The following is a 12,133-nucleotide window of genomic DNA, read 5'->3' on the forward strand; positions in this document are numbered from 1 at the left end:
GGAAGCTTCATTTCTTTTACACGGGGGTCTATGGACTAAGATGAATACCCTTTCATAGAGGTTTCACAGCCCCCTAGTCATTTATTTATGGAGCAAAACTGGACGGGGTGAGTAGAAGAGATGTTCAACTGGGGCTATGGTTTTATAGCTCTCCAAGGACAGCTTCCTACATTCTACAAATAATGTTCTCACTCCTGCTATGGGCAGCCTCTGGACTGGCTGTTGGCAACACAAACTTAATGAGGAAATGGGCCCTGCCATTAGGGACATCAGTCTGGAGGAAGAGGCAGATGTGCCCACAAATGATTCCTGAGCTCCTTGTGGCTGAAACAGACACAATTCAAGAGTTGGGTTTGTCACTATTCATCTGAGAAGACCCTTCTTCCTTGGTCAGTGGTCAGTAACAAGGCATGGCTACCCAGAGGCAGGTTCCTGCATTGTAAGCTAAAAACCTTCAAGGACATAAACAGACTCAAGGGTACGCCTGCATAATTCAGTCCAATTCAGTGCTAGTTATGGCATCTCATACTGAGAACTCTGCTCTCTAAAGGACTCTATGACCAATAAACATTGTGAAATTATAGGAAAATTCCAGGATCCCTAACAAACAGTGAAGCAGAATGGTAACAGAGGATTAGGACCTAAAAGTCTTCATTAGGTTGCAATAAATAAATAAAAACAGTCTACATAAAAAAGTTATGTGCTTTTAAAACTATCTAAGATTCCCTGACCCAATATAGTGGACCAGGCAGATATGATTTTTGTTCTCTTTGTATCTCAGTCCCATCTGGAAATAAAACAATACTTAAATGGGATCAATCAAGAGTTTAATAAAGAGATTATTTACAAAGATGTGGGCAGGGTGTAGGAAAACCCATAAACGATAGGTGGTGCCCTAGGGCCAGAAAGACCAGGGTCCTTTGCCACACCTGCCTGAAGAAGCAAGGCTACTTCAGTCTGGAGCCAGAGGCCTGTGTGAAGAGGGCCACCTGGTAAAAGCTGTGGCTGTTAGTAGGGGGCTCAGCCAGCCCAAGGCAACCTCACAGGGAGGGAGCTGAAGGAATAAATACCATGGCCTCACCCTTTCCTCCCTCTGATCTTCTGCTGGGCTCCCCATTGGCTGGATCCAACCAGACACAGAGGGCAGAGAAGGTGGTTAATGTAACTCTACAGGTCAGCCACCTGGAACAAAAGTCAGGGTAGAAGAGGGTGAGGAGTAGATGGGAAGGGGTGGTAAATGGAAGACATCTGACACACTCTTCCTCCTGAGCCCCCAGGGAAATGATGGTAGAAGAATAGAAAAGATTCATTCCCACACTGTGCAGAGAATACGAGAGGGATCACTGGTGGACCAGAGATTTCCATAAAGGTTTGGTTGAAAGGAATGGACAATGTGAGTTAGCTGGGGAGGTAGGGCAGAGAAAGCTGTGATTTGAACATAGATGGGAGGCCTGTAGCTGTGAGTAGGAAACTAGCCATAGGAGATTCTAGACTCAGAATTGTCAAGCTTGACAACCACAGAGTGAGCAGTGGGGCTGGAAATGGGGAAATTAATTAAAGGGTCTGGATTCTGAATGATCTGCCATCTGCCTACTCAAATCCAAATGTAAAAAAAACAGCAGTTGGGGCTTCCCTGGTGGCGCAGTGGTTGAGAGTCCGCCTGCCGATGCAGGGGACACGGGTTCGTGCCCCGGTCCGGGAAGATCCCACATGCCGCGGAGTGGCTGGGCCCGTGAGCCATGGCTGCTGAGCCTGCACGTCCGGAGCCTGTGCTCCGCAACGGGAGAGGCCACAACAGTGAGAGGCCTGCGTACCGCAAAAAAAAAAAAAAAAAAAAAAATGCAGTCATGCATTCATGCTGCCCTTGAGCATATGGACATAACATCAGCCTTTAAGGTAAGAGGATCTCTCAAAGGTTCAGCAAGCTAAATGTAAAAGACCCAACATAAATACATCACTGTGAAATTTCAGAATACCAATAAGAAAAATTTGAAAAGACTCCTAGAAGAAAAAAGAGTTAGCTATTAAAAAAAAAATAGAATCAGACTCACATTAGATTTCTCATCAACAACACTAGACACTTGAGGACAATAGAGCATGACCTTCAAATTGCTGATGGATATTTAGATCTAGAATTCTATACCCAGCCAACTTATCAATAAAGTTTGAGGACAGAACAAAGCACTTTTCAGACATGCAAACACTCAAAGAGTTTGCCTCCCATGTACCTCTTCTGAAGAAGTCACTTAAGGAGTTGATCCTGTATTCAGGGGTCTGGTTGATAGAGAAGAAGACATGGAACTGAGAGGGCAGGGAGGAACCAGAATGTCAGCTATATAGCAGCCAGAGATGCCACCAGCCCTGCCTGGAGCAGGAAGACCGCAGGTTTTGGAAGGGAGGTATCCAGGAAAAGATGTGGGGGGATTCCATAAGAGAGTATGACTGGGCTTCATAATAACTGAGAATATTAAAAATGCACAGAATGCAAGGCCAAAAAAGAAAAGATAACTAGAAAACTCTAAGAAAAACTAACATCTGCACCATAGAATCATAACAAAATATTGTAAAATTGGAGCAGATGTGAGCAGAAGTCAGTGAATGTGAAAAAAGAGTTGAATGAATTCTAAGTAATGGAGAAAATAACCTGGAAACTATAGTAATGTAATGAATAAAATATGTTTCTTCTATCACCGAGAATAAAGAAAGGTAACCAGCAAAGGGGGTGGAGAAAATACATAAGAAAGGTATAATCTAAATATAACATAGAGGAAAACATGACGTGACTGTGAGCAATTAGTCGAGTACAAGAACAAATTCTTTTGAACATTCTTCTGTGAATAGCACAAGAGTGGGGTTCCTGGAATCACTGGGAAGGAATGTTGTCACAGAAACATAGTTTCTTCTTAGCTCTAAGGCAAACAGTATTTACTCTTTATAATGGACATGTACTTACTGCCTAGAACTCTTTCCCCAGATATCCACATGGATTATTCCCTTACCTCCTTCAGAACTTCACTCAAATATCACCTTTTAGAGAGATCTTTTCTGACCATTCTATCTAAATTACAAAACACACAGGTGTGTGTGCACATGTGTACACAAACACACACACACATACACACACACACACACACTCCCTGTACCCTTTCCTAGCTTACTTTTTCTCCTAAACACAATGCTCATACTAAACATTTTACTTCTTTATCTTGTTTATTTTCTGTCTCCACCTCACCACGAACGCCCCCACCAGAAAGCATGTTCTACAAGGGCAGGGATTTTTCTTTACTATTGTATTCATTGCTGTTTCCCCAGCACCAAGGACAGGGGCTAGCTCATGCTAGGTCCACAATAAATATTTGTTGCATTCATAAGTGTTGAATCAAGCCATAGGCAAGTCACAGAAACCATAATTGTGTTTATGTGATAGAAATTAAATGGCATTATGCTTGGCAATGCAAAAATAAAGGCACAGCATACAGAAGTTGGGGGGGGGAGGCAAAAAAAATAAAAGAGGGAGAAGGAAAGTTAAAAGTGCTAATATTCTCTTTTTACTGTGTGGATAATTAAGATACTGTCCAGAGTTGATGAATAAGAAATATAGGTTTAAGAAGGTTATCTAAAGTTACATAGGTGACAATTAAAATAACTAAAAACAGTGATGTAACTATATTGGTACAAGTGAACTATATTGGTATGGAGGTGAAAGACGTAAATTAAGTTAAATTTCATATAACATAGCAAAAATCCACTAGATAATTCTAAAGTTGAGACATTCAGACATAAGCATAGTATTTCAAGTACAGAAATAACTGCAAAAGACCTTTTACTAGAAATGGTTAAACATGATTGCTGTGAAATTGTGGTTTAAATTATGAAAGACTACATTGTATCAGACTACCACTTCTGTAGATAATAATTATAAACTCTGGACAAAATGTTTGAAAAACTATTTGAAGGCACTAGAAAGTGACCTGAAGCAGGCATAAAGAGGAGGGGATTCAAGGCTTGAAATAAGGGAATTGTACTGGGTGAGATTAATGTTCTTATTAATTTTCCCCAAAGGCACTCCCTAGTCTGTATGGGGTGGAGCAGCTAGAACTGAAGTAGAAAGCCTGAGTTGGCTTGAAGTGTTAGAGTTTGAAGCAGCCAGAGAAGCTGAAAATTCAGAGGGAAAAAGCCAGGTGGGAAAAAAGGAACCACAGAATGGGGAGTCACCAAATTTGCATATAAACTCCCCTCAAATGCTTAGCTCACCCTGAACTGTGAATGTGCAGGGAAACTCTAAGAAGCCTGCTGAAAAGCAGCAGCTGAAAGAGTAGAGATTTCAGCTTTCACCCACTGCAAGGGAGACAATTTGAGTTTAGAATCCTCCCAAGTTAGAGGGATTTGGTCAACACTCAGGCTTTCCAAATAACAAAGTCTCAATGAACTCTGAGATAATATCAAGTGGTCTAACAATGTATGCAACTGAAGTTCCAGAAGGAGGGGGTGAGGAGCAGAAAATAATTGAGAAAATATAACACTGTTCACTGATGCCTCGTAAGAAATAATGGAGGCCAGCTGACAATGGAATTACATCTCTAAAGTGTTGAAGAAAAATGCTGTCAACACTGTATTCTATATTCAGTGAAAATACCCTCCAAAAATGAGACGAAAACTATTTTCAGATAAATGAAAGCTAAAAGAATTTGTCGTTAGACTTTTAATACAAGAAATGCTAAAGGAAGTTCTTCAGGCTAAAGGAAAGTGATACCCAACGAAAACCTGAATCTATAGGAAAGAATAAGCAAACTAGAAATGGTAAATAACTTTGTAAACATACAAGACTTTTCTCTTGCCATATTTACTTTAAAAACTGACTGTTTAAAGTAAAATAATAGCACTGTAAGGTGGGGCTTATAAGATTTAGAGAAATAAAAGATATAACAATAGCATAAAGGATGAGGTGGGAGAGTGAATAAATGGAATGATTCAATTTTAAAGTTATTTAATTTGTGACTTGTGAAGTATGAATTGTGATGTGGGAAGTATAAGGTGTGAAATGAGAAGTGGTAGATGTGAACAATGGTACAATGTAATTCTAAATAGGTTTTAATACATCAAGGATACATATTGTTAGCCTTAGAACAGCCACTAATATATAATAAAAATAGGTGTAACTAAAAAGTCAATAGTAGAAATAAAATAAAATCTGAAAACATTCAATTAATCCAAAAGAAGGCAGGATAAAAGGATCAAAAGAATGAAGGCCAAAAGAAGAAAACAACAAATCACGAGACAGTAGACTTAAACTCAAACCACACCAATAATTGCATTAAATGTAAATGAAGTACTTTTAACGTCAGAAAAGCAGACTTCAAGGCAAAGAGTATTACTAAAGAAAAAATGGAATATTTCATAATTATAGAGGAGCAATTCATCAGGAAGCTATAATTATCCTAAATGTGTATGTACCTAATAACAGAGCTTCAAAATACATGAAGCAAAAATGACAAAAATAAAGGGAGAAATCAACAACTACACAAAAATTAATTTGAAATGGATCATAGACATAAACTTATAAGATAAACCACAAAACTTCTATAGAGAACATCGGAGAAAATCTTCATAACCTTAAGTAGACTGTGATATAGATTTATAATAAAAAATATATATTTGGTCTTCACCCCGTTTCTGACACAGAGCTCCTAAAACCCTTGGAATATCCTGTAGTGAGAGGTAAAGGTGTCTCTTTATGTTATTAAGGTGCTTTTGGAAAGCACCTAAGGATGGAGGCTGGCGGCCAGGGGAACCAACCACGTGATTAGAGGGTTGGAACTTTCAGTCCCATCCCCCTAACCTCTGGGGAAGTGAGAGGGGCTGGAGGTTGAATCACTCGCCAATGGCCAAGGATTTAATCAATCGTGCCTATGTAATGCGGCCTCCGTTAAAACCTGAAAGGATGGGGTTTGGAGAGCTGCCAAGCTGGGGAACCAGAACACTTCCATCCGCCACCTTGGCAGGCCCAAACTCCAGGAGGATAAAGCTCCTTTGTTCAATACCTCACCCTGTGTATCTCTTCATCTGGCTGTTGATTCATATCCTTTAATATCCTTTGTAACAAACCAGCAGTCTAGTGAATAAATGGGTTTCCTGAGTTCTGTGAGCCACTCTAACAAATTAATCACACCCAAGGAGAGGGTTGTGGGAACTTCCAATCTGTAGCGGTTTGGTCAGTCAGAAGCACAGGTTAACAACCTGGGCTTGCAATTGGTTGTGGGCTTGCAAGTGGAGGGTGGTCTTGTGGGACTGAGCTCTTAACCTATGCACTCTGACCCTATCTCCAGGTAGATAGTGTCAGAATTGAGTTGACTGTAGGACACCAGTGGGTGTAGGAGCATTGCTTGTTGGTGCAGGAAACACTCCCAAACAACACTGGAATTGGGGTGCAGGACAAATATAGGCAAAGATTTCTAAGAACACAAAAAGCACTAACAATAAAAGAAAAAAATTGATAACATGCACTTCATCAAAATTAAAACTTTTTTCTACCAAAAGACTGAATGCTCTCCTCCTAAGATTGAGAACAAGACAAGGATGTCTATTCTTAACATTGTACCGGAGGTTCTGGACAGGGAAATAAGGCAAGAAAATGAAATAAAAGGCATCCAGACTGAAAAGGCAGAAATAAACTATCTTTATGCTCAGGCAACATAATCTTGTATATAGAAAACCCTATGAAATCCACTTAAAAAAAAAAAAGAGGACTACAACTAATAAGTGAGTATAGCAAGTTTGCAGGATAGAAGATCAACATACAAAAAATAAAAATGATCAACAAACAAAAATCAATTTTACTTCTATGTGCTAGCAATGAACATCTGAAATGAAATTAAGACAGCAGTTCCATTCATAATAGTATCAAAAAGAAAAATATTTAGAAATAAATTTAACAGAAGAAGTGTAAAACTTATACTCTGAAAGTATAAAACATTATTGAAAGAAATTAAAGAAGACGATCTAAACAAATGGAGAGACGTTACATCTTCATGGACTGGGAGACTCGGTATTGTTAACATGGCAATTTTCTGCCAACTGATCTGTCTCAATATAATCCGTATCAGAATCCCAGCAGGCCTTTTTTTTTTTTTTTTTGGCAGAAATTGACAAGCTGATCTAAAATTCATATGGAAATGAAAAATGACACAAAATAGCTAAAATAATCTGGAAATAGAAAGTTGGAGAACTTATACATCCCAATTTCAAAACTTACTACAAAGCTACCATAAATCAACATAGTGCAGTACTGGCATAAGGATGGACATTTAGATCAATGGAAGAGAACCGAGACTCCAGAAATAAGCCTTTACATTCACAGTCAACTGATTTTCATCAAGGGTACCAAGACAATTTAATGGGGGAAAGAACAGTCTTTTCAACAAATGGTGCTGGGACAACTGGATAGCCACACACAAAAGGATGTATTTGGACACTTACCTCACACAATACACAAAATGTAACTCAGAATACATCAAGACCTAACTGTAAAAATTGAAACTATAAAACTCTTAGAAAAAAGCAGAGGAGTAAATATTAGTACCTTGGTTAGGCAATGATTTCTTAGAAATGATATTAAAAGCATAAGGGATAAAATTTTTTAAAAACTGATAAATTGGACTTCATTACTCCCTCTAGTGGATTTAAAATATAACCATATTTATAACTATTTCACCTTTTTGGAAAGAGTAGAAAAAGAAATTTCTATAGCAATCACTCTAATCAGTAGTCATTTTAACAGTCACTATGGTGAATTAATTTTGACAAGAAGGGGCATGAGGGCATTTTCTGGAGTGACAGAAATGACCTGTATCTTGAGTGTGGTGGTAGTCACACAACTGTACCAATTAATCAAAACCAATTTATTTGAAGACTTTCAACTATGCGTTTCACTGTATGTAAATTTTACCCCAATAAAAATTTTATTTTATAAAGTGATAGCTCTGAGGAGTGACATGAGCAGAAGAGAAGATGAGCCCAATGCTGTGCTTTTCATTGCAAGCCCTTCAGTACTTCTTAACATTTGTAAAACACTGTGTATGAATTACTTTAAATTCTTTAAGTTTTGAAAAATGAAACACATTAAATTTGAAGCTTCTTATTATCATCACTTCATGGAAGACAGAAGTTGAGACGAAATCTCCTGTTTGGGAGGGTGTCATTTACCCACCAAGCCAAAGCACTGGTCTGGGAGACCACCAGGAGGTCCAAGAACAGAGACACGTTCTTGAAAGCTGCAGTAGAAATGAAGTTGTCATCATTTATTCCCATTTATTGTGGGGCTACCACACCAAACACACAATCTCTCAAAAAATGAAAGTCAGGATTTCAAAAGCTTCCTTTTTTTTTTAATGCTAAAGCTTATTTGCTTATCAAAATTGCCTCAGGATGGTAAGCAGAATTAGAAAATTAAGGAATTACATTAGAAGGGAGAGAAAGAAGTAGGACAAATGTGTGAAAGTATAGAGCACTCCCCTCTGTCACCGAAAAGCTGGTTTAAAGTTTAAATCAACCACCCAGCAACATTCGCAAATAAAAAGGAAGATCTAAAATACCACGGCTGTTGAATTTCGGTAATACTATTACCACAAATTTATTTACTAACTCAATGACAAACAAATCTTTTTCATTAAAAGTACAAATCTGTACAGCATTACTCCCTCTAGTGGATCTAAAAAATAATCATAGTTGTAACGATTTCATCTTTTTTGGAACAATAGTAAAAGACATTTCTGTAATGATCATTCTGATTGGTGGTTATTTTAATGATCACCACAGTGAATTAATTTTGCTTTCCTGTACAGTGTGCTTTTTTCCATTCCCTCTCCTCTAGGAAAAAGGTACTTAACATCTACCTGAATAATTAACCACACAGAAATCAGAATATGATAGACATTTCAAACATTACCTACAAGGATAAAAATCTGAAAACTATTGAAGGTTGTATGACACTCAGCATAAATCATAAATATTCAGAGAATTTCACAGTCACTTTTGAGTTAAACACAACTGAAAGAGCCATTTCAACAGCCTATTCACCCATGTGTCACAGCAAAGTATTCAAAATCGGGTGAGCAATCGTTTTTTAATGAGTAATCATTCAAGTTTCATATCTACTTATTTTTACAAAGTAAAATTTCAAATGTGATCTAATTATTCATTAGACTCTCAAATCAAATATTTTTTAGAAGTTTTTGGTGAACATTTTGTCATGCCATGACTACATTTTGCACTTGTGGACATATACATAACATATAAGTAACAAAACGACATGTTTTAGCTGGCATGACTTATGTTTCTAGACAACCAAGTTTACTGCAACTCTATTAGTCAGTCACAGCTGCCACTACTAGGGAACAGGCACCTTAAAGGGAGCAAAGATAATGACATTCAACTGAGCTGATCTCCAGCCTAACCTCAGCGAAATTTTGATAACTAGACTGCAAGCCCTGTGATTAGATGATTTGGGATAAGTTTTACTATTACAAATAACTGAATGGAGTTTCATATATCTTTCCAAAATGAAGAATTTGAAATGGCAACACCTCTTAGAAGTGCGGATCTTACAGAAGTGAATTTAGGTAAAATATTGATGACAAGGTTTCACACACTTAGGAAGTGACATTTAACAGCAGGCAAAGAGATACATTTCCCAACCAAAATCGAATGCCACCGCCATCAACAACCCCACAGAGGCTCAGCTACCTAAAATGGAAATGAAAATATAATGTATGGAAATATTCTCTTAGAAAAACTCCTTAAGGCTTCACATGTATTAATGTATTAGTTTGCAAACATTAAGATCAAAGCCAAAGCAACAAACACATCCTAAAAAGTTTTTCGTCAGATTTTTATTAACGATATACAAGTAGCAGGGCATAAAAAATTAATAGGCAGAAGCCTTGAAATGTCAAACCCAATGATCTCAAGCCATGCTTACCTCCTTTGCTTTTTGTTTCAGTCTTGCTGGCTCTGGGTCTTCTTGCCTTGAGCGACTCTATATGGTTAAAAAAAAGAAAAAAGAAAGGGTAACAGATGGTTTAAGAGCCCCTCATCTGTTGCAGTAAGTTAAAAAATAGCAAAGGAAGGAGAATAGGATCCAAGGTGTCAAAAACGCAAGGCCTAAATTCATAGACGTGTAAGTTTAAGCCTTTAGGCTTACCCAATTAGCTGTTAAATATTCAGTTTTAAATAAAATCTACTCTAGGTTTAAAAAAATCAACCCACTTTACTTATAATATTGCTAACTATTAAGTTTCAAAATAAGTTTCTATTCTTTTTGAAGTATTTTAAATGCTGTACACGAAGTCCTTCTACACTCATTAGGCCCTCTATACAATTCTATGCCCCCAAATCTTTTCTTTCCAGGAAGCCCAACTCATCTGATAGAGAAGCAGCTACTACACAGCAGAGAAAGAAATGTGCACATGTCCCACTTCCTGGATCCCAAAATATCCGGTGGTGCCAAACTTTCCATCCCCAAATCTCCTGGACAATGAAATCAATCCTTAATTGCTAACAGATCTTTGCACATCTATCACAGAAAAATGCCAGCAACATAAGGCAAGATTCCCTCCTTCCATGCTGGTTAGCATGTGCTGACATACTTGGGGCTTAAAGTGAAGAAGAAACAACAATTTTAAATATTTGATTTGAAATTCCAAAAGAAAGAAAATTTGCCTGGTCCTAATCTATATTTACTGGTAACACATTTGAAACAGACAGAATGAAGAATGACACGCTAAAGCCAAAATATACCCACTTAAACAGAGAACAGTGGCAGAGACCATCAGAGGAACCTGAATTTGGACACTGACACCAATGAGGAGTGATGGGAGGGGAGAGACAGCTTTACGGTTTGCAGAAAGAGCCTCCTGATGCTGGACTAACAGGGACTCCCCACCGCCTCCCCAGAGAGGAGCCCTGAGCTGCCCCATGACTGCTACCAGTGCCTGTCCCCAGTCCTGACTGCAGTGGCCGGACCCTCCCCTTCAAGCACACAGCTATCCCATGCAGCTTCTGATGTAGAAACTGCCTGCTTTTCCTTCTTTAGATAATCTGCACCAGATTCTCCCAGATACAACAGGATCTGCCGAACAAGATCAGGGGCTTGTCTCTTCGCTCCCTCCTTCTTGCCATCACCAAAGCCTCCTTGCTTTGCTGTACAAAACCGGTGGGAAGAGGAATAAGAAAAAGAGAGGAGTAAGGAGGAGAAACAAATGAAGGCAGAAAACAAGAATCGCGTACTTCCTAGTTTTCTGGAGTGAGGAACTAAACGAATGGTGGTGCTATATCCTGAGATGGGGAAAGTCAGAAGAGGATAAGGAGTAACTCAAGAGTATGTTTTGGGACACACAAAGTTTGCTATGCCAATTAGAGAGCCAGGGAAGGTGTCAAGTAGGCAGTCGTATATAGGTGTCAGGAACGCAGGGGAGAGCTACTGGCTAGAGATAAGACAACTGGGAATCATCATTTATATGAAACTTCCAGAATAGGTAAATCCATAGAGAAAGAAAGTAGACTAGTGGTTGTGAGGGCCTTTGGGAAGGAGGGAATGGGTAATGACGCTTAATAGGTATGGGGCTTCCTCTTGGGGTGATGAAAATGTTTGGGAACTAGGTAGAAGAGATGGTTGCGCAACACTGTGAATATACTAAATGCCATAGACTTGTACACTTTGAAACGATTACTGGTTAATTTGATGTTATATAAATTTTATCTCAATAAAAAAATAAATAAAAACATCTGAAGCATCAGTCCATAGATGGTATTTACCTACAGCCTACCTATCACCTACAGCCTGAGAGTAGACAGAGGTGAGAAGCTGCCTGAGGATGGAGCCCTGGGGGTACTGGAACATGTGGACATCAAGAAAAGGAGAAAGATGGCCATAAAAACGAATGAAATAATGTCATTTGCAGCAACATGGATGGAGCTAGAGACTGTCGTACTGAGTGAAGTGAGACAGAGAAAGACAAATATCGATATCATATATCACTTATATATATGGAATCTAAAAAAGCGGTGCCAATGAACTTATTTACAAAATAGAAATAGAGTCACAGTCGTAGAAAACAAACTTATGATTACCGGGGGG

The 12,133-nt window shown here is 38.5% G+C and overlaps 1 long non-coding RNA gene across 11 annotated transcripts in view; it reads right to left on the bottom strand.

Annotated features, from left to right (window-relative positions):
• The window catches only part of LOC117198252 (uncharacterized), a 236,229-nt gene that overhangs the window by 103,970 nt on the left and 120,126 nt on the right, over positions 1-12,133 (bottom strand). For all 11 annotated transcript variants that reach the window (XR_007474149.1, XR_007474155.1, XR_007474147.1 and 8 more), the window contains one exon: positions 9,977-10,033. This is a non-coding gene — a long non-coding RNA (uncharacterized LOC117198252). The remainder of the gene's footprint in view (positions 1-9,976; positions 10,034-12,133) is intronic.

The sequence above is a fragment of the Orcinus orca genome, chromosome 20 (assembly GCF_937001465.1).
Source record: "Orcinus orca chromosome 20, mOrcOrc1.1, whole genome shotgun sequence".
NCBI classification, from domain to species: Eukaryota; Metazoa; Chordata; class Mammalia; order Artiodactyla; family Delphinidae; genus Orcinus; species Orcinus orca.